Source organism: Nansenia antarctica (assembly GCF_963989245.1).
Source record: "Nansenia antarctica genome assembly, chromosome: 15".
NCBI lineage: Eukaryota > Metazoa > Chordata > Actinopteri > Argentiniformes > Microstomatidae > Nansenia > Nansenia antarctica.
In genome coordinates this window covers 26080082-26101723 of record NC_137685.1, presented here as the reverse complement: position 1 = coordinate 26101723, position 21642 = coordinate 26080082, and positions in this window count along the sequence as shown.

The following is a 21642-nucleotide window of genomic DNA, read 5'->3' as shown; positions in this document are numbered from 1 at the left end:
TTCAAGTTGCTCTGATTGTCATTTAGAGTAACATTATAGGATTATTCAACAACAAGTCAAAATGTGCTCGTGAAAGGCAGAAAACAACACTTTGATAGTTTGATATAACTTGAGAACGAATGCAAAAAACAGTCCACTCTCAGAACAGGCCGCTTGGACACTTTCAGAACAGCTCTGTTAATGACTGAAAACAGCTCTCGAAGAGATTGTCAAAAGAGACTCCGAAAACGAAACGTTGATCACTTTTGAGCAAAAGGCTGCACACACGCAATTCAAGTTGCTCTGATTGTCATTTAGAGTTACATTATAGGATTATTCAACAACAAGTCAAAATGTGCTCGTGAAAGGCAGAAAACAACACTTTGATAGTTTGATATAACTTGAGAACGAATGCAAAAAACAGTCCACTCTAAAAACAGGCCGCTTGGACACTTTCAGAACAGCTCTGTTAATGACTGAAAACAGCTCTCGAAGAGATTGTCAAAAGAGACTCTGAAAACGAAACGTTGATCACTTTTGAGCAAAAGGCTGCACACACGCAATTCAAGTTGCTCTGATTGTCATTTAGAGTTACATTATAGGATTATTCAACAACAAGTCAAAATGTGCTCGTGAAAGGCAGAAAACAACACTTTGATAGTTTGATATAACTTGAGAACGAATGCAAAAAACAGTCCACTCTCAGAACAGGCCGCTTGGACACTTTCAGAACAGCTCTGTTAATGACTGAAAACAGCTCTCGAAGAGATTGTCAAAAGAGACTCCGAAAACGAAACGTTGATCACTTTTGAGCAAAAGGCTGCACACACGCAATTCAAGTTGCTCTGATTGTCATTTAGAGTTACATTATAGGATTATTCAACAACAAGTCAAAATGTGCTCGTGAAAGGCAGAAGACAACACTTTGATAGTTTGATATAACTTGAGAACGAATGCAAAAAACAGTCCACTCTAAGAACAGGCCGCTTGGACACTTTCAGAACAGCTCTGTTAATGACTGAAAACATCTCTCGAAGAGATTGTCAAAAGAGACTCTGAAAACGAAACGTTGATCACTTTTGAGCAAAAGGCTGCACACACGCAATTCAAGTTGCTCTGATTGTCATTTAGAGTTACATTATAGGATTATTCAACAACAAGTCAAAATGTGCTCGTGAAAGGCAGAAAACAACACTTTGATAGTTTGATATAACTTGAGAACGAATGCAAAAAACAGTCCACTCTAAGAACAGGCCGCTTGGACACTTTCAGAACAGCTCTGTTAATGACTGAAAACAGCTCTCGAAGAGATTGTCAAAAGAGACTCCGAAAACGAAACGTTGATCACTTTTGAGCAAAAGGCTGCACACACGCAATACAAGTTGCTCTGATTGTCATTTAGAGTAACATTATAGGATTATTCAACAACAAGTCAAAATGTGCTCGTGAAAGGCAGAAAACAACACTTTGATAGTTTGATATAACTTGAGAACGAATGCAAAAAACAGTCCACTCTCAGAACAGGCCGCTTGGACACTTTCAGAACAGCTCTGTTAATGACTGAAAACAGCTCTCGAAGAGATTGTCAAAAGAGACTCCGAAAACGAAACGTTGATCACTTATGAGCAAAAGGCTGCACACACGCAATTCAAGTTGCTCTGATTGTCATTTAGAGTTACATTATAGGATTATTCAACAACAAGTCAAAATGTGCTCGTGAAAGGCAGAAAACAACACTTTGATAGTTTGATATAACTTGAGAACGAATGCAAAAAACAGTCCACTCTCAGAACAGGCCGCTTGGACACTTTCAGAACAGCTCTGTTAATGACTGAAAACAGCTCTCGAAGAGATTGTCAAAAGAGACTCTGAAAACGAAACGTTGATCACTTTTGAGCAAAAGGCTGCACACACGCAATTCAAGTTGCTCTGATTGTCATTTAGAGTTACGTTATAGGATTATTCAACAACAAGTCAAAATGTGCTCGTGAAAGGCAGAAAACAACACTTTGATAGTTTGATATAACTTGAGAACGAATGCAAAAAACAGTCCACTCTAAGAACAGGCCGCTTGGACACTTTCAGAAAAGCTCTGTTAATGACTGAAAACAGCTCTCGAAGAGATTGTCAAAAGAGACTCTGAAAACGAAACGTTGATCACTTTTGAGCAAAAGGCTGCACACACGCAATTCAAGTTGCTCTGATTGTCATTTAGAGTTACATTATAGGATTATTCAACAACAAGTCAAAATGTGCTCGTGAAAGGCAGAAAACAACACTTTGATAGTTTGATATAACTTGAGAACGAATGCAAAAAACAGTCCACTCTAAGAACAGGCCGCTTGGACACTTTCAGAACAGCTCTGTTAATGACTGAAAACAGCTCTCGAAGAGATTGTCAAAAGAGACTCCGAAAACGAAACGTTGATCACTTTTGAGCAAAAGGCTGCACACACGCAATTCAAGTTGCTCTGATTGTCATTTAGAGTTACATTATAGGATTATTCAACAACAAGTCAAAATGTGCTCGTGAAAGGCAGAAAACAACACTTTGATAGTTTGATATAACTTGAGAACGAATGCAAAAAACAGTCCACTCTAAGAACAGGCCGCTTGGACACTTTCAGAACAGCTCTGTTAATGACTGAAAACAGCTCTCGAAGAGATTGTCAAAAGAGACTCCGAAAACGAAACGTTGATCACTTTTGAGCAAAAGGCTGCACACACGCAATACAAGTTGCTCTGATTGTCATTTAGAGTAACATTATAGGATTATTCAACAACAAGTCAAAATGTGCTCGTGAAAGGCAGAAAACAACAATTTGATAGTTTGATATAACTTGAGAACGAATGCAAAAAACAGTCCACTCTCAGAACAGGCCGCTTGGACACTTTCAGAACAGCTCTGTTAATGACTGAAAACAGCTCTCGAAGAGATTGTCAAAAGAGACTCCGAAAACGAAACGTTGATCACTTATGAGCAAAAGGCTGCACACACGCAATTCAAGTTGCTCTGATTGTCATTTAGAGTTACATTATAGGATTATTCAACAACAAGTCAAAATGTGCTCGTGAAAGGCAGAAAACAACACTTTGATAGTTTGATATAACTTGAGAACGAATGCAAAAAACAGTCCACTCTAAGAACAGGCCGCTTGGACACTTTCAGAACAGCTCTGTTAATGACTGAAAACAGCTCTCGAAGAGATTGTCAAAAGAGACTCTGAAAACGAAACGTTGATTACTTTTGAGCAAAAGGCTGCACACACGCAATTCAAGTTGCTCTGATTGTCATTTAGAGTAACATTATAGGATTATTCAACAACAAGTCAAAATGTGCTCGTGAAAGGCAGAAAACAACACTTTGATAGTTTGATATAACTTGAGAACGAATGCAAAAAACAGTCCACTCTCAGAACAGGCCGCTTGGACACTTTCAGAACAGCTCTGTTAATGACTGAAAACAGCTCTCGAAGAGATTGTCAAAAGAGACTCCGAAAACGAAACGTTGATCACTTTTGAGCAAAAGGCTGCACACACGCAATTCAAGTTGCTCTGATTGTCATTTAGAGTTACATTATAGGATTATTCAACAACAAGTCAAAATGTGCTCGTGAAAGGCAGAAAACAACACTTTGATAGTTTGATATAACTTGAGAACGAATGCAAAAAACAGTCCACTCTAAAAACAGGCCGCTTGGACACTTTCAGAACAGCTCTGTTAATGACTGAAAACAGCTCTCGAAGAGATTGTCAAAAGAGACTCTGAAAACGAAACGTTGATCACTTTTGAGCAAAAGGCTGCACACACGCAATTCAAGTTGCTCTGATTGTCATTTAGAGTTACATTATAGGATTATTCAACAACAAGTCAAAATGTGCTCGTGAAAGGCAGAAAACAACACTTTGATAGTTTGATATAACTTGAGAACGAATGCAAAAAACAGTCCACTCTCAGAACAGGCCGCTTGGACACTTTCAGAACAGCTCTGTTAATGACTGAAAACAGCTCTCGAAGAGATTGTCAAAAGAGACTCCGAAAACGAAACGTTGATCACTTTTGAGCAAAAGGCTGCACACACGCAATACAAGTTGCTCTGATTGTCATTTAGAGTAACATTATAGGATTATTCAACAACAAGTCAAAATGTGCTCGTGAAAGGCAGAAAACAACACTTTGATAGTTTGATATAACTTGAGAACGAATGCAAAAAACAGTCCACTCTCAGAACAGGCCGCTTGGACACTTTCAGAACAGCTCTGTTAATGACTGAAAACAGCTCTCGAAGAGATTGTCAAAAGAGACTCCGAAAACGAAACGTTGATCACTTATGAGCAAAAGGCTGCACACACGCAATTCAAGTTGCTCTGATTGTCATTTAGAGTTACATTATAGGATTATTCAACAACAAGTCAAAATGTGCTCGTGAAAGGCAGAAAACAACACTTTGATAGTTTGATATAACTTGAGAACGAATGCAAAAAACAGTCCACTCTCAGAACAGGCCGCTTGGACACTTTCAGAACAGCTCTGTTAATGACTGAAAACAGCTCTCGAAGAGATTGTCAAAAGAGACTCCGAAAACGAAACGTTGATCACTTTTGAGCAAAAGGCTGCACACACGCAATTCAAGTTGCTCTGATTGTCATTTAGAGTTACGTTATAGGATTATTCAACAACAAGTCAAAATGTGCTCGTGAAAGGCAGAAAACAACACTTTGATAGTTTGATATAACTTGAGAACGAATGCAAAAAACAGTCCACTCTAAGAACAGGCCGCTTGGACACTTTCAGAAAAGCTCTGTTAATGACTGAAAACAGCTCTCGAAGAGATTGTCAAAAGAGACTCTGAAAACGAAACGTTGATCACTTTTGAGCAAAAGGCTGCACACACGCAATTCAAGTTGCTCTGATTGTCATTTAGAGTTACATTATAGGATTATTCAACAACAAGTCAAAATGTGCTCGTGAAAGGCAGAAAACAACACTTTGATAGTTTGATATAACTTGAGAACGAATGCAAAAAACAGTCCACTCTAAGAACAGGCCGCTTGGACACTTTCAGAACAGCTCTGTTAATGACTGAAAACAGCTCTCGAAGAGATTGTCAAAAGAGACTCTGAAAACGAAACGTTGATCACTTTTGAGCAAAAGGCTGCACACACGCAATTCAAGTTGCTCTGATTGTCATTTAGAGTTACATTATAGGATTATTCAACAACAAGTCAAAATGTGCTCGTGAAAGGCAGAAAACAACACTTTGATAGTTTGATATAACTTGAGAACGAATGCAAAAAACAGTCCACTCTAAGAACAGGCCGCTTGGACACTTTCAGAACAGCTCTGTTAATGACTGAAAACAGCTCTCGAAGAGATTGTCAAAAGAGACTCCGAAAACGAAACGTTGATCACTTTTGAGCAAAAGGCTGCACACACGCAATTCAAGTTGCTCTGATTGTCATTTAGAGTTACATTATAGGATTATTCAACAACAAGTCAAAATGTGCTCGTGAAAGGCAGAAAACAACACTTTGATAGTTTGATATAACTTGAGAACGAATGCAAAAAACAGTCCACTCTCAGAACAGGCCGCTTGGACACTTTCAGAACAGCTCTGTTAATGACTGAAAACAGCTCTCGAAGAGATTGTCAAAAGAGACTCCGAAAACGAAACGTTGATCACTTTTGAGCAAAAGGCTGCACACACGCAATTCAAGTTGCTCTGATTGTCATTTAGAGTTACATTATAGGAGCATTCAGCAACAAGTCAAAATGTGCTCCAGAAAAGCAGAAAACAACACTGATAGAACTTGAGAACGAATGCAAAAACAGTCCACTCTCAGAACAGGCCGCTTGGACACTTTCAGAACAGCTCTGTTAATGACTGAAAACAGCTCTCGAAGAGATTGTCAAAAGAGACTCTGAAAACGAAACGTTGATTACTTTTGAGCAAAAGGCTGCACACACGCAATTCAAGTTGCTCTGATTGTCATTTAGAGTAACATTATAGGATTATTCAACAACAAGTCAAAATGTGCTCGTGAAAGGCAGAAAACAACACTTTGATAGTTTGATTTAACTTGAGAACGAATGCAAAAAACAGTCCACTCTAAGAACAGGCCGCTTGGACACTTTCAGAACAGCTCCATTAATGACTGAAAACAGCTCTCGAAGTGATTGTCAAAAGAGACTCTGAAAACGAAACGTTGATTACTTTTGAGCAAAAGGCTGCACACACGCAATTCAAGTTGCTCTGATTGTCATTTAGAGTAACATTATAGGATTATTCAACAACAAGTCAAAATGTGCTCGTGAAAGGCAGAAAACAACACTTTGATAGTTTGATATAACTTGAGAACGAATGCAAAAAACAGTCCACTCTAAGAACAGGCCGCTTGGACACTTTCAGAACAGCTCTGTTAATGACTGAAAACAGCTCTCGAAGAGATTGTCAAAAGAGACTCTGAAAACGAAACGTTGATCACTTTTGAGCAAAAAGCTGCACACACGCAATTCAAGTTGCTCTGGTTGTCATTTAGAGTTACATTATAGGATTATTCAACAACAAGTCAAAATGTGCTCGTGAAAGGCAGAAAACAACACTTTGATAGTTTGATATAACTTGAGAACGAATGCAAAAAACAGTCCACTCTCAGAACAGGCCGCTTGGACACTTTCAGAACAGCTCTGTTAATGACTGAAAACAGCTCTCGAAGAGATTGTCAAAAGAGACTCCGAAAACGAAACGTTGATCACTTTTGAGCAAAAGGCTGCACACACGCAATTCAAGTTGCTCTGATTGTCATTTAGAGTTACATTATAGGATTATTCAACAACAAGTCAAAATGTGCTCGTGAAAGGCAGAAAACAACACTTTGATAGTTTGATATAACTTGAGAACGAATGCAAAAAACAGTCCACTCTCAGAACAGGCCGCTTGGACACTTTCAGAACAGCTCTGTTAATGACTGAAAACAGCTCTCGAAGAGATTGTCAAAAGAGACTCCGAAAACGAAACGTTGATCACTTTTGAGCAAAAGGCTGCACACACGCAATTCAAGTTGCTCTGATTGTCATTTAGAGTTACATTATAGGATTATTCAACAACAAGTCAAAATGTGCTCGTGAAAGGCAGAAAACAACACTTAGTTTGATATAACTTGAGAACGAATGCAAAAAACAGTCCACTCTAAGAACAGGCCGCTTGGACACTTTCAGAACAGCTCTGTTAATGACTGAAAACAGCTCTCGAAGAGATTGTCAAAAGAGACTCTGAAAACGAAACGTTGATCACTTTTGAGCAAAAGGCTGCACACACGCAATTCAAGTTGCTCTGATTGTCATTTAGAGTTACATTATAGGATTATTCAACAACAAGTCAAAATGTGCTCGTGAAAGGCAGAAAACAACACTTTGATAGTTTGATATAACTTGAGAACGAATGCAAAAAACAGTCCACTCTCAGAACAGGCCGCTTGGACACTTTCAGAACAGCTCTGTTAATGACTGAAAACAGCTCTCGAAGAGATTGTCAAAAGAGACTCCGAAAACGAAACGTTGATCACTTTTGAGCAAAAGGCTGCACACACGCAATTCAAGTTGCTCTGATTGTCATTTAGAGTTACATTATAGGATTATTCAACAACAAGTCAAAATGTGCTCGTGAAAGGCAGAAAACAACACTTTGATAGTTTGATATAACTTGAGAACGAATGCAAAAAACAGTCCACTCTAAGAACAGGCCGCTTGGACACTTTCAGAACAGCTCTGTTAATGACTGAAAACAGCTCTCGAAGAGATTGTCAAAAGAGACTCTGAAAACGAAACGTTGATCACTTTTGAGCAAAAGGCTGCACACACGCAATTCAAGTTGCTCTGATTGTCATTTAGAGTTACATTATAGGATTATTCAACAACAAGTCAAAATGTGCTCGTGAAAGGCAGAAAACAACACTTTGATAGTTTGATATAACTTGAGAACGAATGCAAAAAACAGTCCACTCTCAGAACAGGCCGCTTGGACACTTTCAGAACAGCTCTGTTAATGACTGAAAACAGCTCTCGAAGAGATTGTCAAAAGAGACTCCGAAAACGAAACGTTGATCACTTTTGAGCAAAAGGCTGCACACACGCAATTCAAGTTGCTCTGATTGTCATTTAGAGTTACATTATAGGATTATTCAACAACAAGTCAAAATGTGCTCGTGAAAGGCAGAAAACAACACTTTGATAGTTTGATATAACTTGAGAACGAATGCAAAAAACAGTCCACTCTAAGAACAGGCCGCTTGGACACTTTCAGAACAGCTCTGTTAATGACTGAAAACAGCTCTCGAAGAGATTGTCAAAAGAGACTCCGAAAACGAAACGTTGATCACTTTTGAGCAAAAGGCTGCACACACGCAATTCAAGTTGCTCTGATTGTCATTTAGAGTTACATTATAGGAGCATTCAGCAACAAGTCAAAATGTGCTCCAGAAAAGCAGAAAACAACACTGATAGAACTTGAGAACGAATGCAAAAACAGTCCACTCTCAGAACAGGCCGCTTGGACACTTTCAGAACAGCTCTGTTAATGACTGAAAACAGCTCTCGAAGAGATTGTCAAAAGAGACTCCGAAAACGAAACGTTGATCACTTTTGAGCAAAAGGCTGCACACACGCAATTCAAGTTGCTCTGATTGTCATTTAGAGTTACGTTATAGGATTATTCAACAACAAGTCAAAATGTGCTCGTGAAAGGCAGAAAACAACACTTTGATAGTTTGATATAACTTGAGAACGAATGCAAAAAACAGTCCACTCTAAGAACAGGCCGCTTGGACACTTTCAGAAAAGCTCTGTTAATGACTGAAAACAGCTCTCGAAGAGATTGTCAAAAGAGACTCTGAAAACGAAACGTTGATCACTTTTGAGCAAAAGGCTGCACACACGCAATTCAAGTTGCTCTGATTGTCATTTAGAGTTACATTATAGGATTATTCAACAACAAGTCAAAATGTGCTCGTGAAAGGCAGAAAACAACACTTTGATAGTTTGATATAACTTGAGAACGAATGCAAAAAACAGTCCACTCTAAGAACAGGCCGCTTGGACACTTTCAGAACAGCTCTGTTAATGACTGAAAACAGCTCTCGAAGAGATTGTCAAAAGAGACTCTGAAAACGAAACGTTGATCACTTTTGAGCAAAAGGCTGCACACACGCAATTCAAGTTGCTCTGATTGTCATTTAGAGTTACATTATAGGATTATTCAACAACAAGTCAAAATGTGCTCGTGAAAGGCAGAAAACAACACTTTGACAGTTTGATATAACTTGAGAACGAATGCAAAAAACAGTCCACTCTAAGAACAGGCCGCTTGGACACTTTCAGAACAGCTCTGTTAATGACTGAAAACAGCTCTCGAAGAGATTGTCAAAAGAGACTCCGAAAACGAAACGTTGATCACTTTTGAGCAAAAGGCTGCACACACGCAATTCAAGTTGCTCTGATTGTCATTTAGAGTTACATTATAGGATTATTCAACAACAAGTCAAAATGTGCTCGTGAAAGGCAGAAAACAACACTTTGATAGTTTGATATAACTTGAGAACGAATGCAAAAAACAGTCCACTCTCAGAACAGGCCGCTTGGACACTTTCAGAACAGCTCTGTTAATGACTGAAACCAGCTCTCGAAGAGATTGTCAAAAGAGACTCCGAAAACGAAACGTTGATCACTTTTGAGCAAAAGGCTGCACACACGCAATTCAAGTTGCTCTGATTGTCATTTAGAGTTACATTATAGGATTATTCAACAACAAGTCAAAATGTGCTCGTGAAAGGCAGAAAACAACACTTTGATAGTTTGATATAACTTGAGAACGAATGCAAAAAACAGTCCACTCTCAGAACAGGCCGCTTGGACACTTTCAGAACAGCTCTGTTAATGACTGAAAACAGCTCTCGAAGAGATTGTCAAAAGAGACTCCGAAAACGAAACGTTGATCACTTTTGAGCAAAAGGCTGCACACACGCAATTCAAGTTGCTCTGATTGTCATTTAGAGTTACATTATAGGATTATTCAACAACAAGTCAAAATGTGCTCGTGAAAGGCAGAAAACAACACTTTGATAGTTTGATATAACTTGAGAACGAATGCAAAAAACAGTCCACTCTAAGAACAGGCCGCTTGGACACTTTCAGAACAGCTCTGTTAATGACTGAAAACAGCTCTCGAAGAGATTGTCAAAAGAGACTCTGAAAACGAAACGTTGATCACTTTTGAGCAAAAGGCTGCACACACGCAATTCAAGTTGCTCTGATTGTCATTTAGAGTTACATTATAGGATTATTCAACAACAAGTCAAAATGTGCTCGTGAAAGGCAGAAAACAACACTTTGATAGTTTGATATAACTTGAGAACGAATGCAAAAAACAGTCCACTCTCAGAACAGGCCGCTTGGACACTTTCAGAACAGCTCTGTTAATGACTGAAAACAGCTCTCGAAGAGATTGTCAAAAGAGACTCTGAAAACGAAACGTTGATCACTTTTGAGCAAAAGGCTGCACACACGCAATTCAAGTTGCTCTGATTGTCATTTAGAGTTACATTATAGGATTATTCAACAACAAGTCAAAATGTGCTCGTGAAAGGCAGAAAATAACACTTTGATAGTTTGATATAACTTGAGAACGAATGCAAAAAACAGTCCACTCTAAGAACAGGCCGCTTGGACACTTTCAGAACAGCTCTGTTAATGACTGAAAACAGCTCTCGAAGAGATTGTCAAAAGAGACTCCGAAAACGAAACGTTGATCACTTTTGAGCAAAAGGCTGCACACACGCAATTCAAGTTGCTCTGATTGTCATTTAGAGTTACATTATAGGAGCATTCAGCAACAAGTCAAAATGTGCTCCAGAAAAGCAGAAAACAACACTGATAGAACTTGAGAACGAATGCAAAAACAGTCCACTCTCAGAACAGGCCGCTTGGACACTTTCAGAACAGCTCTGTTAATGACTGAAAACAGCTCTCGAAGAGATTGTCAAAAGAGACTCTGAAAACGAAACGTTGATTACTTTTGAGCAAAAGGCTGCACACACGCAATTCAAGTTGCTCTGATTGTCATTTAGAGTAACATTATAGGATTATTCAACAACAAGTCAAAATGTGCTCGTGAAAGGCAGAAAACAACACTTTGATAGTTTGATTTAACTTGAGAACGAATGCAAAAAACAGTCCACTCTAAGAACAGGCCGCTTGGACACTTTCAGAACAGCTCCATTAATGACTGAAAACAGCTCTCGAAGTGATTGTCAAAAGAGACTCTGAAAACGAAACGTTGATTACTTTTGAGCAAAAGGCTGCACACACGCAATTCAAGTTGCTCTGATTGTCATTTAGAGTAACATTATAGGATTATTCAACAACAAGTCAAAATGTGCTCGTGAAAGGCAGAAAACAACACTTTGATAGTTTGATATAACTTGAGAACGAATGCAAAAAACAGTCCACTCTAAGAACAGGCCGCTTGGACACTTTCAGAACAGCTCTGTTAATGACTGAAAACAGCTCTCGAAGAGATTGTCAAAAGAGACTCTGAAAACGAAACGTTGATCACTTTTGAGCAAAAAGCTGCACACACGCAATTCAAGTTGCTCTGGTTGTCATTTAGAGTTACATTATAGGATTATTCAACAACAAGTCAAAATGTGCTCGTGAAAGGCAGAAAACAACACTTTGATAGTTTGATATAACTTGAGAACGAATGCAAAAAACAGTCCACTCTCAGAACAGGCCGCTTGGACACTTTCAGAACAGCTCTGTTAATGACTGAAAACAGCTCTCGAAGAGATTGTCAAAAGAGACTCCGAAAACGAAACGTTGATCACTTTTGAGCAAAAGGCTGCACACACGCAATTCAAGTTGCTCTGATTGTCATTTAGAGTTACATTATAGGATTATTCAACAACAAGTCAAAATGTGCTCGTGAAAGGCAGAAAACAACACTTTGATAGTTTGATATAACTTGAGAACGAATGCAAAAAACAGTCCACTCTCAGAACAGGCCGCTTGGACACTTTCAGAACAGCTCTGTTAATGACTGAAAACAGCTCTCGAAGAGATTGTCAAAAGAGACTCCGAAAACGAAACGTTGATCACTTTTGAGCAAAAGGCTGCACACACGCAATTCAAGTTGCTCTGATTGTCATTTAGAGTTACATTATAGGATTATTCAACAACAAGTCAAAATGTGCTCGTGAAAGGCAGAAAACAACACTTAGTTTGATATAACTTGAGAACGAATGCAAAAAACAGTCCACTCTAAGAACAGGCCGCTTGGACACTTTCAGAACAGCTCTGTTAATGACTGAAAACAGCTCTCGAAGAGATTGTCAAAAGAGACTCTGAAAACGAAACGTTGATCACTTTTGAGCAAAAGGCTGCACACACGCAATTCAAGTTGCTCTGATTGTCATTTAGAGTTACATTATAGGATTATTCAACAACAAGTCAAAATGTGCTCGTGAAAGGCAGAAAACAACACTTTGATAGTTTGATATAACTTGAGAACGAATGCAAAAAACAGTCCACTCTCAGAACAGGCCGCTTGGACACTTTCAGAACAGCTCTGTTAATGACTGAAAACAGCTCTCGAAGAGATTGTCAAAAGAGACTCCGAAAACGAAACGTTGATCACTTTTGAGCAAAAGGCTGCACACACGCAATTCAAGTTGCTCTGATTGTCATTTAGAGTTACATTATAGGATTATTCAACAACAAGTCAAAATGTGCTCGTGAAAGGCAGAAAACAACACTTTGATAGTTTGATATAACTTGAGAACGAATGCAAAAAACAGTCCACTCTAAGAACAGGCCGCTTGGACACTTTCAGAACAGCTCTGTTAATGACTGAAAACAGCTCTCGAAGAGATTGTCAAAAGAGACTCTGAAAACGAAACGTTGATCACTTTTGAGCAAAAGGCTGCACACACGCAATTCAAGTTGCTCTGATTGTCATTTAGAGTTACATTATAGGATTATTCAACAACAAGTCAAAATGTGCTCGTGAAAGGCAGAAAACAACACTTTGATAGTTTGATATAACTTGAGAACGAATGCAAAAAACAGTCCACTCTCAGAACAGGCCGCTTGGACACTTTCAGAACAGCTCTGTTAATGACTGAAAACAGCTCTCGAAGAGATTGTCAAAAGAGACTCCGAAAACGAAACGTTGATCACTTTTGAGCAAAAGGCTGCACACACGCAATTCAAGTTGCTCTGATTGTCATTTAGAGTTACATTATAGGATTATTCAACAACAAGTCAAAATGTGCTCGTGAAAGGCAGAAAACAACACTTTGATAGTTTGATATAACTTGAGAACGAATGCAAAAAACAGTCCACTCTAAGAACAGGCCGCTTGGACACTTTCAGAACAGCTCTGTTAATGACTGAAAACAGCTCTCGAAGAGATTGTCAAAAGAGACTCCGAAAACGAAACGTTGATCACTTTTGAGCAAAAGGCTGCACACACGCAATTCAAGTTGCTCTGATTGTCATTTAGAGTTACATTATAGGAGCATTCAGCAACAAGTCAAAATGTGCTCCAGAAAAGCAGAAAACAACACTGATAGAACTTGAGAACGAATGCAAAAACAGTCCACTCTCAGAACAGGCCGCTTGGACACTTTCAGAACAGCTCTGTTAATGACTGAAAACAGCTCTCGAAGAGATTGTCAAAAGAGACTCCGAAAACGAAACGTTGATCACTTTTGAGCAAAAGGCTGCACACACGCAATTCAAGTTGCTCTGATTGTCATTTAGAGTTACATTATAGGATTATTCAACAACAAGTCAAAATGTGCTCGTGAAAGGCAGAAAACAACACTTTGATAGTTTGATATAACTTGAGAACGAATGCAAAAAACAGTCCACTCTAAGAACAGGCCGCTTGGACACTTTCAGAACAGCTCTGTTAATGACTGAAAACAGCTCTCGAAGAGATTGTCAAAAGAGACTCTGAAAACGAAACGTTGATCACTTTTGAGCAAAAGGCAGCACACACGCAATTCAAGTTGCTCTGATTGTCATTTAGAGTTACATTATAGGATTATTCAACAACAAGTCAAAATGTGCTCGTGAAAGGCAGAAAACAACACTTTGATAGTTTGATATAACTTGAGAACGAATGCAAAAAACAGTCCACTCTCAGAACAGGCCGCTTGGACACTTTCAGAACAGCTCTGTTAATGACTGAAAACAGCTCTCGAAGAGATTGTCAAAAGAGACTCCGAAAACGAAACGTTGATCACTTTTGAGCAAAAGGCTGCACACACGCAATTCAAGTTGCTCTGATTGTCATTTAGAGTTACATTATAGGATTATTCAACAACAAGTCAAAATGTGCTCGTGAAAGGCAGAAAACAACACTTAGTTTGATATAACTTGAGAACGAATGCAAAAAACAGTCCACTCTAAGAACAGGCCGCTTGGACACTTTCAGAACAGCTCTGTTAATGACTGAAAACAGCTCTCGAAGAGATTGTCAAAAGAGACTCTGAAAACGAAACGTTGATCACTTTTGAGCAAAAGGCTGCACACACGCAATTCAAGTTGCTCTGATTGTCATTTAGAGTTACATTATAGGATTATTCAACAACAAGTCAAAATGTGCTCGTGAAAGGCAGAAAACAACACTTTGATAGTTTGATATAACTTGAGAACGAATGCAAAAAACAGTCCACTCTAAGAACAGGCCGCTTGGACACTTTCAGAACAGCTCTGTTAATGACTGAAAACAGCTCTCGAAGAGATTGTCAAAAGAGACTGAAAACGAAACGTTGATCACTTTTGAGCAAAAGGCTGCACACACGCAATTCAAGTTGCTCTGATTGTCATTTAGAGTTACATTATAGGATTATTCAACAACAAGTCAAAATGTGCTCGTGAAAGGCAGAAAACAACACTTTGATAGTTTGATATAACTTGAGAACGAATGCAAAAAACAGTCCACTCTCAGAACAGGCCGCTTGGACACTTTCAGAACAGCTCTGTTAATGACTGAAAACAGCTCTCGAAGAGATTGTCAAAAGAGACTCCGAAAACGAAACGTTGATCACTTTTGAGCAAAAGGCTGCACACACGCAATTCAAGTTGCTCTGATTGTCATTTAGAGTTACATTATAGGATTATTCAACAACAAGTCAAAATGTGCTCGTGAAAGGCAGAAAACAACACTTTGATAGTTTGATATAACTTGAGAACGAATGCAAAAAACAGTCCACTCTAAGAACAGGCCGCTTGGACACTTTCAGAACAGCTCTGTTAATGACTGAAAACAGCTCTCGAAGAGATTGTCAAAAGAGACTCCGAAAACGAAACGTTGATCACTTTTGAGCAAAAGGCTGCACACACGCAATTCAAGTTGCTCTGATTGTCATTTAGAGTTACATTATAGGAGCATTCAGCAACAAGTCAAAATGTGCTCCAGAAAAGCAGAAAACAACACTGATAGAACTTGAGAACGAATGCAAAAACAGTCCACTCTCAGAACAGGCCGCTTGGACACTTTCAGAACAGCTCTGTTAATGACTGAAAACAGCTCTCGAAGAGATTGTCAAAAGAGACTCCGAAAACGAAACGTTGATCACTTTTGAGCAAAAGGCTGCACACACGCAATTCAAGTTGCTCTGATTGTCATTTAGAGTTACATTATAGGATTATTCAACAACAAGTCAAAATGTGCTCGTGAAAGGCAGAAAACAACACTTTGATAGTTTGATATAACTTGAGAACGAATGCAAAAAACAGTCCACTCTAAGAACAGGCCGCTTGGACACTTTCAGAACAGCTCTGTTAATGACTGAAAACAGCTCTCGAAGAGATTGTCAAAAGAGACTCTGAAAACGAAACGTTGATCACTTTTGAGCAAAAGGCAGCACACACGCAATTCAAGTTGCTCTGATTGTCATTTAGAGTTACATTATAGGATTATTCAACAACAAGTCAAAATGTGCTCGTGAAAGGCAGAAAACAACACTTTGATAGTTTGATATAACTTGAGAACGAATGCAAAAAACAGTCCACTCTAAGAATAGGCCGCTTGGACACTTTCAGAACAGCTCTGTTAATGACTGAAAACAGCTCTCGAAGAGATTGTCAAAAGAGACTCCGAAAACGAAACGTTGATCACTTTTGAGCAAAAGGCTGCACACACGCAATTCAAGTTGCTCTGATTGTCATTTAGAGTTACATTATAGGATTATTCAACAACAAGTCAAAATGTGCTCGTGAAAGGCAGAAAACAACACTTTGATAGTTTGATATAACTTGAGAACGAATGCAAAAAACAGTCCACTCTCAGAACAGGCCGCTTGGACACTTTCAGAACAGCTCTGTTAATGACTGAAAACAGCTCTCGAAGAGATTGTCAAAAGAGACTCCGAAAACGAAACGTTGATCACTTTTGAGCAAAAGGCTGCACACACGCAATTCAAGTTGCTCTGATTGTCATTTAGAGTTACATTATAGGATTATTCAACAACAAGTCAAAATGTGCTCGTGAAAGGCAGAAAACAACACTTTGATAGTTTGATATAACTTGAGAACGAATGCAAAAAACAGTCCACTCTCAGAACAGGCCGCTTGGACACTTTCAGAACAGCTCTGTTAATGACTGAAAACAGCTCTCGAAGAGATTGTCAAAAGAGACTCCGAAAACGAAACGTTGATCACTTTTGAGCAAAAGGCTGCACACACGCAATTCAAGTTGCTCTGATTGTCATTTAGAGTTACATTATAGGATTATTCAACAACAAGTCAAAATGTGCTCGTGAAAGGCAGAAAACAACACTTAGTTTGATATAACTTGAGAACGAATGCAAAAAACAGTCCACTCTAAGAACAGGCCGCTTGGACACTTTCAGAACAGCTCTGTTAATGACTGAAAACAGCTCTCGAAGAGATTGTCAAAAGAGACTCTGAAAACGAAACGTTGATCACTTTTGAGCAAAAGGCTGCACACACGCAATTCAAGTTGCTCTGATTGTCATTTAGAGTTACATTATAGGATTATTCAACAACAAGTCAAAATGTGCTCGTGAAAGGCAGAAAACAACACTTTGATAGTTTGATATAACTTGAGAACGAATGCAAAAAACAGTCCACTCTAAGAACAGGCCGCTTGGACACTTTCAGAACAGCTCAGTTAATGACTGAAAACAGCTCTCGAAGAGATTGTCAAAAGAGACTCCGAAAACGAAACGTTGATCACTTTTGAGCAAAAGGCTGCACACACGCAATTCAAGTTGCTCTGATTGTCATTTAGAGTTACATTATAGGATTATTCAACAACAAGTCAAAATGTGCTCGTGAAAGGCAGAAAACAACACTTTGATAGTTTGATATAACTTGAGAACGAATGCAAAAAACAGTCCACTCTAAGAACAGGCCGCTTGGACACTTTCAGAACAGCTCTGTTAATGACTGAAAACAGCTCTCGAAGAGATTGTCAAAAGAGACTCCGAAAACGAAACGTTGATCACTTTTGAGCAAAAGGCTGCACACACGCAATTCAAGTTGCTCTGATTGTCATTTAGAGTTACATTATAGGAGCATTCAGCAACAAGTCAAAATGTGCTCCAGAAAAGCAGAAAACAACACTGATAGAACTTGAGAACGAATGCAAAAACAGTCCACTCTCAGAACAGGCCGCTTGGACACTTTCAGAACAGCTCTGTTAATGACTGAAAACAGCTCTCGAAGAGATTGTCAAAAGAGACTCCGAAAACGAAACGTTGATCACTTTTGAGCAAAAGGCTGCACACACGCAATTCAAGTTGCTCTGATTGTCATTTAGAGTTACATTATAGGATTATTCAACAACAAGTCAAAATGTGCTCGTGAAAGGCAGAAAACAACACTTTGATAGTTTGATATAACTTGAGAACGAATGCAAAAAACAGTCCACTCTAAGAACAGGCCGCTTGGACACTTTCAGAACAGCTCTGTTAATGACTGAAAACAGCTCTCGAAGAGATTGTCAAAAGAGACTCTGAAAACGAAACGTTGATCACTTTTGAGCAAAAGGCAGCACACACGCAATTCAAGTTGCTCTGATTGTCATTTAGAGTTACATTATAGGATTATTCAACAACAAGTCAAAATGTGCTCGTGAAAGGCAGAAAACAACACTTTGATAGTTTGATATAACTTGAGAACGAATGCAAAAAACAGTCCACTCTAAGAACAGGCCGCTTGGACACTTTCAGAACAGCTCTGTTAATGACTGAAAACAGCTCTCGAAGAGATTGTCAAAAGAGACTCCGAAAACGAAACGTTGATCACTTTTGAGCAAAAGGCTGCACACACGCAATTCAAGTTGCTCTGATTGTCATTTAGAGTTACATTATAGGATTATTCAACAACAAGTCAAAATGTGCTCGTGAAAGGCAGAAAACAACACTTTGATAGTTTGATATAACTTGAGAACGAATGCAAAAAACAGTCCACTCTCAGAACAGGCCGCTTGGACACTTTCAGAACAGCTCTGTTAATGACTGAAAACAGCTCTCGAAGAGATTGTCAAAAGAGACTCCGAAAACGAAACGTTGATCACTTTTGAGCAAAAGGCTGCACACACGCAATTCAAGTTGCTCTGATTGTCATTTAGAGTTACATTATAGGATTATTCAACAACAAGTCAAAATGTGCTCGTGAAAGGCAGAAAACAACACTTTGATAGTTTGATATAACTTGAGAACGAATGCAAAAAACAGTCCACTCTCAGAACAGGCCGCTTGGACACTTTCAGAACAGCTCTGTTAATGACTGAAAACAGCTCTCGAAGAGATTGTCAAAAGAGACTCCGAAAACGAAACGTTGATCACTTTTGAGCAAAAGGCTGCACACACGCAATTCAAGTTGCTCTGATTGTCATTTAGAGTTACATTATAGGATTATTCAACAACAAGTCAAAATGTGCTCGTGAAAGGCAGAAAACAACACTTAGTTTGATATAACTTGAGAACGAATGCAAAAAACAGTCCACTCTAAGAACAGGCCGCTTGGACACTTTCAGAACAGCTCTGTTAATGACTGAAAACAGCTCTCGAAGAGATTGTCAAAAGAGACTCTGAAAACGAAACGTTGATCACTTTTGAGCAAAAGGCTGCACACACGCAATTCAAGTTGCTCTGATTGTCATTTAGAGTTACATTATAGGATTATTCAACAACAAGTCAAAATGTGCTCGTGAAAGGCAGAAAACAACACTTTGATAGTTTGATATAACTTGAGAACGAATGCAAAAAACAGTCCACTCTCAGAACAGGCCGCTTGGACACTTTCAGAACAGCTCTGTTAATGACTGAAAACAGCTCTCGAAGAGATTGTCAAAAGAGACTCCGAAAACGAAACGTTGATCACTTTTGAGCAAAAGGCTGCACACACGCAATTCAAGTTGCTCTGATTGTCATTTAGAGTTACATTATAGGATTATTCAACAACAAGTCAAAATGTGCTCGTGAAAGGCAGAAAACAACACTTTGATAGTTTGATATAACTTGAGAACGAATGCAAAAAACAGTCCACTCTAAGAACAGGCCGCTTGGACACTTTCAGAACAGCTCTGTTAATGACTGAAAACAGCTCTCGAAGAGATTGTCAAAAGAGACTCTGAAAACGAAACGTTGATCACTTTTGAGCAAAAGGCTGCACACACGCAATTCAAGTTGCTCTGATTGTCATTTAGAGTTACATTATAGGATTATTCAACAACAAGTCAAAATGTGCTCGTGAAAGGCAGAAAACAACACTTTGATAGTTTGATATAACTTGAGAACGAATGCAAAAAACAGTCCACTCTAAGAACAGGCCGCTTGGACACTTTCAGAACAGCTCTGTTAATGACTGAAAACAGCTCTCGAAGAGATTGTCAAAAGAGACTCCGAAAACGAAACGTTGATCACTTTTGAGCAAAAGGCTGCACACACGCAATTCAAGTTGCTCTGATTGTCATTTAGAGTTACATTATAGGATTATTCAACAACAAGTCAAAATGTGCTCGTGAAAGGCAGAAAACAACACTTTGATAGTTTGATATAACTTGAGAACGAATGCAAAAAACAGTCCACTCTCAGAACAGGCCGCTTGGACACTTTCAGAACAGCTCTGTTAATGACTGAAACCAGCTCTCGAAGAGATTGTCAAAAGAGACTCCGAAAACGAAACGTTGATCACTTTTGAGCAAAAGGCTGCACACACGCAATTCAAGTTGCTCTGATTGTCATTTAGAGTTACATTATAGGATTATTCAACAACAAGTCAAAATGTGCTCGTGAAAGGCAGAAAACAACACTTTGATAGTTTGATATAACTTGAGAACGAATGCAAAAAACAGTCCACTCTCAGAACAGGCCGCTTGGACACTTTCAGAACAGCTCTGTTAATGACTGAAAACAGCTCTCGAAGAGATTGTCAAAAGAGACTCCGAAAACGAAACGTTGATCACTTTTGAGCAAAAGGCTGCACACACGCAATTCAAGTTGCTCTGATTGTCATTTAGAGTTACATTATAGGATTATTCAACAACAAGTCAAAATGTGCTCGTGAAAGGCAGAAAACAACACTTTGATAGTTTGATATAACTTGAGAACGAATGCAAAAAACAGTCCACTCTAAGAACAGGCCGCTTGGACACTTTCAGAACAGCTCTGTTAATGACTGAAAACAGCTCTCGAAGAGATTGTCAAAAGAGACTCTGAAAACGAAACGTTGATCACTTTTGAGCAAAAGGCTGCACACACGCAATTCAAGTTGCTCTGATTGTCATTTAGAGTTACATTATAGGATTATTCAACAACAAGTCAAAATGTGCTCGTGAAAGGCAGAAAACAACACTTTGATAGTTTGATATAACTTGAGAACGAATGCAAAAAACAGTCCACTCTCAGAACAGGCCGCTTGGACACTTTCAGAACAGCTCTGTTAATGACTGAAAACAGCTCTCGAAGAGATTGTCAAAAGAGACTCTGAAAACGAAACGTTGATCACTTTTGAGCAAAAGGCTGCACACACGCAATTCAAGTTGCTCTGATTGTCATTTAGAGTTACATTATAGGATTATTCAACAACAAGTCAAAATGTGCTCGTGAAAGGCAGAAAATAACACTTTGATAGTTTGATATAACTTGAGAACGAATGCAAAAAACAGTCCACTCTAAGAACAGGCCGCTTGGACACTTTCAGAACAGCTCTGTTAATGACTGAAAACAGCTCTCGAAGAGATTGTCAAAAGAGACTCCGAAAACGAAACGTTGATCACTTTTGAGCAAAAGGCTGCACACACGCAATTCAAGTTGCTCTGATTGTCATTTAGAGTTACATTATAGGAGCATTCAGCAACAAGTCAAAATGTGCTCCAGAAAAGCAGAAAACAACACTGATAGAACTTGAGAACGAATGCAAAAACAGTCCACTCTCAGAACAGGCCGCTTGGACACTTTCAGAACAGCTCTGTTAATGACTGAAAACAGCTCTCGAAGAGATTGTCAAAAGAGACTCTGAAAACGAAACGTTGATTACTTTTGAGCAAAAGGCTGCACACACGCAATTCAAGTTGCTCTGATTGTCATTTAGAGTAACATTATAGGATTATTCAACAACAAGTCAAA